The sequence below is a fragment of a genome, unplaced genomic scaffold (genome assembly GCF_019419815.1).
Source record: "Pyrus x bretschneideri cultivar Hongxiangsu unplaced genomic scaffold, Pyrus_bretschneideri_v1 Contig45, whole genome shotgun sequence".
NCBI classification, from domain to species: Eukaryota; Viridiplantae; Streptophyta; class Magnoliopsida; order Rosales; family Rosaceae; genus Pyrus; species Pyrus x bretschneideri.
The window spans coordinates 1317415-1324306 of record NW_025999779.1 but is presented as its reverse complement, the minus strand read 5'-3'; positions in this window follow the sequence as shown (position 1 = coordinate 1324306).

The window sequence follows — 6892 nt, the reverse complement described above, 5'->3', positions numbered from 1 at the left end:
AAAATAGAAAGTTTCTCCTTTCTCACACCCTCGTCATTATTGCGTTTAGGATGATTGAAAGTTGTCTCCGCCTCTTTTAAATACATTCCACAAAAAGTAAGTGACTCATATTGAACCCAAGTCTCTATAATTGATCATTCGGGCTTCGCCTTGTTGCATACACTTTTTTTCAGTTCCCCGAGAAGCTTGCCAAAATAAAATGATACGATACAAATTAGTAAGCATGTGTTAATGATGCATAAACAAATGATGAAGATTATATACCTTTCTATTGGATACATCCAGCGATAGTTGACAGGACCAGCAAGTAATGCCTATTCGGGCAAGTGAACCATCACGTGGATTATACTTGTGAAGAAAGCTGGAGGGAATATCATCTAAAACTTGCATAGGACTTGGACAATGTCATGGCGCAATTGATTAACGTCTGTCATTCGCAACGTTTTTGCCGTCAGTTGGGAAAAAAATCTAGACAACATGATTGGCTTCACAACATCTTCCAGCAAGTAGGTGTCGAATACCCACAAGAAGTAGGTGTTGCATAAACACATGGTAGTCATGGCTCTTTAGTCTAGCAAATTTACCCTTGTCAACATTCACGCAACGCACGATATTAGAAGTATACCCATTGGGAAACTTTATAGACGATACAAACTTTAAAAACACTTTTTTGTCATTCGGTTCCATGGGAAAAAATGCAAGATCCCTTATGGCTTTATCACTGTCCCTATTCATCCATAAACCCCTCCGTATGCCCATTCTTTCCAAATTAAGACGAGCTTTGATCGTGTTCTTTGTCTTGCCCTCGATATCTAGAATGGTGCCCACCAATGTGTTAAATACATTTTTTTCAACATGCATAACGTCGAGGTTGTGTCTTAATTTTAGTTTTGACCTATATGGGAGCTCAAAAAACATAGGCTTGTGTGTTCAGTTCATATGTGTAGAAGGTCTAGTCCTACTCACTGTTTTCCCGAACGGAGCAAAATCTAAACGGTTAAGTTGTTCCAAGATCTGATCACCGGACCATTCTCTAGGCCTGAGATGATGCTCTATTTTCCCTATTAAACTCTTATCCTTTTCCCACCACTTGTGGTCCCATGGCAACCATCTCAGATGACTAAGGTAACAAACGTTTCTGGCATGCCAACCAGATGTTACATAATTCTTGCATACAGGGCATGCCATATAATCCTTAGTGCTCCACCTAGAAACCATTGCATATGCGGGAAAATCGTTCACAGTCCAAATAACTGCTACCAGCAAAGTGAACATCTTCCCAATGCACTTATCGTACGTGCACACACTGTTTGTCCATAAATCCTTTAGCTCATCAACCAACGACCTTAAGTTAACATCGATTAACCTTCCAGGATCCTCAATCATCAAAAGAGTCATCATCATGTATTTTTTTTCATGCATTTCCAAGGCAGCAAATTATATAGGAATACAAAAATCGGCCAAGTGTTGTGGTGTTGGTTTAGAATCCCCAATGGATTGAATCCGTCAATGGCAAGTCTCAATCTAACATTCCGGGGATCAGTAGCAAACTCAGGGAATGTTTGATCGAACTCTTTCCATGCTTCCCCATCTGCAGGATGCCTCATCACATCGTCGTTTACCCATTTTCCTTATGCCATCTCATGTCAGTGGTAGTATGCGTCGACATATACAATCGCTGCAACCTAGGTGTCAGGGGTAGATAACGCATGACTTTGTGGGATCTTAGTCATTCTATTTTGAGATGTCATTTTGAACCCTAACTTATTGCATACAGGGCATTTATCTAATGCTTTATTCTCTTTGTAGAATAAAATACAATTGTTTTTGCAAGCGTGAAATTTTTCATAACTCAATCCAAGACCATGCAACACCTTTTGCGCATGTCTATGGTCTTTCGGCAAACAATTGTCCTTTGGAAGCATTCTTTTGAAAACCCCCAAAAAGTAATCGAAACATTGTCCATTGGTGTAGGTACATCATTTTCCCCTTCCTAATTGATGTTTGTCGATGCAAATGGAAAAACATTATTTATAATATCCATGACTTGTTCATTAGGATCCACAATAGGTTCAACATTGTCCACTCTTGTGACGTTTAAAGACGAAACATTGTCTAATTGTTCCCCATGATGGTTCCAAGTATTATAGGTCTTAACCATTCCATTCCTTACAAATGAAATTAAACATTTTCAAAAGTCTCCCTTAACGTGTTGTTACACATCCTACAAGGACACCGGATTCTAGTTGCACCTGGGTTGTGTGTATGTGCAAGGTTAATAAAATCCTTGATTCCATCCAAGTATTCGTCCGTGCATCTATTCGGGTTTTGTATCCACGTCCTATTCATAATTCCTGCAACCACAATAACAGTACAACAATCACAACAACTTCATACAAATGATAGTGTCACCTTATGCGTTCGGTAAGGGCCTTATCCCATTCGGGAATGCATAGTTATGTCACGTAATTTAAGGCTACATCAGATTAGATTTCGACGTGGATGAATTTCAGTAGCATCTCGGTACAGTTCTTCAAATGGACGACGTAGATATGAAATACCTATGTGCCATTCGAAGAACGTACAGAGATGACATCGAAATCTCCATAACCGAAACCTAATCCTTCAACCATAAACTATGAGTCATAACTGTGCATTCCTAAACTGTCCAAATAATGGACAATTGAATAATCAATTGGACCACATTCATGCTTTCGCATCCATGTGCGAAATCCAACTAATCCTCGAACGGGAAACTAAGTTTTACTAAAAAAAAAACAAGTACAAAGTTAATTACAATTAACTCCGTACATCACAACACATATTTGTATGTCACATACAAATTTAACAACATAATATAAATATAATTTTACAACACAATATAAACATAAAACATAAGTTCAACATAATTTAATTAATTTAATTAATTATATATTTTTTTAAAATAACACGAAGAAAGTACCTTCTCAATCGTTCTCCACCAATTGCTAATCACACACAATATCCCTATAAACAACGAAATTCATGGCGTTAGTATGAATTTACATTAATACTTTTACCTTAACAAAAAAAAAAAAAAAAAAAAACGCTTACTAGACACACCAAGACAGCTTGATCAACCTAGAGAAGAAGATGGCGGGAGTATTAGATGATGAAATTGAGAGAAAATGAAAATGACGGATGTCGGATTGAAGAAAAACGAAGGGGATGAGTGCAGAGGCTTAATCTGCAGTTTGCCTTTGCACAGCTGAATCCAGCTTATAAAGTTAACTTTTGAACAAATGATTTTACGCAACGAACACCATATTTGTCGCTCAAATATCCCTTGCGTGACTAAAAACGTGTTCGTCGCGCAAATACCCTTTGAGCAACAAACAATGTATTCGTTGCGCAAGGTTACAATTTTTTTTTCATTTACTTTATAATTTATTATTTTAAACAAATTGCGCGACGAAAGTTGCAAAATGCATTTAATTTTTTTTTTTTTTTATGTTTTTCCATTTTATTTTATGAAATGTAAAATTTTATTTTAATATAAATAAAAAAGTCAAACCTAATTAAACATTAAATTAATTAACAAACCTAATTTATTATCCCAAATACAAATACAAATTAATGTAAATATTAATACTCATCCACATAATATATATTTATTAATTAAAATAAATATAAAGTCCACAAAATCTTATTTGAAAAAAAAAAAATTACAATTCAACTTTAATCCTCCTCTACCTACAACACATCAAACTTCCACTGCTGGAAGCTCTACTTGAAAAGCCCATCCACAGACTTCCGTTGCTTCTTATCGGTTTCATCAACATCCTAATGAACCTACATTAATGCCAATAACAATAAATTAGTAATTTAAAAATATTATGTTTTAACAAAAATAATTATTCATTATTTACTACAAACTTACCGATAACTCTTCCAGCATGGACTCCTTCAACTCCTCAAGGACCTTTTTTCAAGACTCAAACTCAGCAGAACAATCCCTCCGCACCAAACTCCCAATGCCATACCTAAACTCGGTGTACGCATCAACCATACTTTTACCTTCAAAGTACGGCACTTGCTTCCATCGATACCTCTTTGATCGCACTACAAATTTTTTTTTACCAGAACCTTCTCCAGAATCGGCCATTCTTTTGAAACAATTTTTTTTTTAAAACTAGGGTTCTGAAACTATGTTTATATAGCACTAGGATCCCTTTGTGCGACGAACACATTCGTTGTGCAAACAACTACGTTCGTCGCGCAAAACGCATCATAAATGCCCAATAAATGGGAAGGTTTGAACGAAATCTGACATACTTTGCGCGACAACAGCTGTTGTTCATCACACAAAGTTGTCTTGGGCAACGAAAGTAGCGTCGCGCAATATATGTAGCGACGAATGGAATGTTTGTAATTATAAAGTTTACGCAAACTTTATAATTACAAACAAATATTCGGTTAAATATTTTTTCTAAAAATAATTAATACATTAAATATTTATTCTACAAAATAATTAATACCTTAATCCATACAATTATTTAAAAAACCAAACAGGAATTAAACCCTAATTAAGTCCAAATACATAACTTGTGAAAAAACCTTCAATTTAAATATTGTCCTCAAAAACATAAATTTAAAGCTACTATTTCGATGTTCCTCCATTCCCCTGGACCTTATAACGCCACCGATTGTAACCTCCCTCCAACTCATCCTCCATCAATTGTTCATTCTTATCATCATTAAGAGTATTATTACTTTGTTACACATATATGTAAATAATTAATTCCAACATATAACAAAAAATTTCACAAAATTAATTATTGATTCATCAACAGTATACTTACTAATACTTCATCCATCACCGCCTTTTTCACATTCTAGGGCACATATTTCCAAGAACGTCACTCAGCAGTACGACAATTATCCCCATGGCTATAACAATCGCAAGTGCGAACTCAAAATGTTGCCTCAAATCAAAGGGGTCGACGGTGAGCACGCTTTGATCCTTGTTTTTTTTCCTCCATCCCAGCACGATCAGAATTATGAAGAATAAGGAGAATAGAATTGTGAAGGTTAGGGCCTCTACACGACGAAGGGTTTGTCGTGCAAACATTTGTAATAAATGTAGTGTTGATTCCTCTGATTCACATGCAATGAATGATCTTAGTGAAAACTGACAACAACTTGCACGACGAATCCTTTGTCACGCAAAGGTCCCCTTTTCGTTGCGTAAGGTTTTCGCGCCAAAAAAAGTTACCCCGCGTTTTTCTTGCTAACTTTGCGCGACGACAAAAAGTATTTGTCGCGTGAAGTATTTGTGCAAATTTTTTTTTCTTTCCTGTATTTTTTGCGTAATGACACTGTTTATTTCGTCACACAAGTACCTCTTGTGCGACGAAATGTTGTTCGTCGCACAAGTTGTTTTTCCTACTAGTGGTCATTTGAATGACATGCGATTACTATTCCATGCACTACTTCTTGTTATGAGACTTTTTTTTTTTTGGCTCAATGTAATTATATATTGAAATTAAGTATTAATTTGGGTTAAACTTTCCATATTGATATTTATTTATTTGTTCTTTTTAGAGTTTACAATGAGGAAATGTCGGAGGAGGAAGATGATGGAGTTCCCAGCGAGGAAATGTTGCAGGAGGAAAAGGATGAGATGTTTGATGGAGAATGTTATCCTTATCCTTTTTCGGCATTTCCCCTGGGAACTCCATCCTCTTCCTCCTCTTGCATTTCTTCGCCGTGAACTCTAATGAAAAAAAAAAAGAAATAAATCTTAATGTAGAAATTTTAACACATAACAATACTTAATATCAATATTACTTGGATTAAGCAAAAACACTCACACAGCAAGAAATAGTGCATGCAACGGTAATTACATGTCGTCCAGATGACCTATTTTGTTTTCCCTTCCATTGATGTGGCATCAAGGAAGGATCCACATAGGGACCAGGGAGGTCCCAGGACCCGTCGGCAATCCTAAATCGTTGCTATAAATTTTCCGAGGACCCCTCGTACTCAATCATGAGGTCTGTGTAGGTTGCAGTGGCTGTCTTCTTCTTGGAGAAGATGACCGCGCACGGGGAAGAAAGAAATAGGGACCCTTCCTGCCTCTCTCCTCCTTGCTTCTGCCATGGTCTCATTCATCGGTGCCACCCACTTCTCCTCCAACCTTTCTGTGTCGTCTGGTGAGGGCAGTACATAAGCCCAAACTTTCCCAAATTATTTCAACCATCTTAGTAATTTTTCTTATGGGTGAAGTTTCCTTCATAAGGTTAGTAAGATGGATATGATCTGTCATGGGTTGGTGAAATTTGGTGGTGGAGCTACCATGGCTTTGGGAGAATGGGGAGGGAGGCGGTTAGTGGAGGTATGGCAGCTTTGTTCTTAGTGAGAGAGAAGGTGGATGTTTGGAAACTAGTAAAAGAGAAAAATGGTGTGTTTGGTTAGAAAGATAGTGGGAGTTTGGGGAGAGTTTTATTTGACCGGTGTTTTAATTTGCTATCCACACACCCCTTTTTACTTCATACACCTCTTAATTTGCGGTCGTCGGATCGACTGAATTAAAAAAGATCAAATGACAGAAATAAATAAAGGGTGTGTGAGATGCAAAAAGGGGTGTGTGAATAGCACACCCCTTTAAATTTAGTGGTTCATATTAGATAATCAATAACTTAGGTACTCCCTAGCAACTTATGAAACCTCGTAATGGACGCTTGAATTATGATTTTATAATTTGTAATATTGTTTTGCATATGATTTTTAAATGAAATGTATTATATTTAAATTTTCAATGTTATTTTTGTCTATAAATTTTTTGACCTTTATAATTGGGACCCTCCGAGTTTAAAATCCTGGATCCGCCACTGTGTGGCATGACTACTTT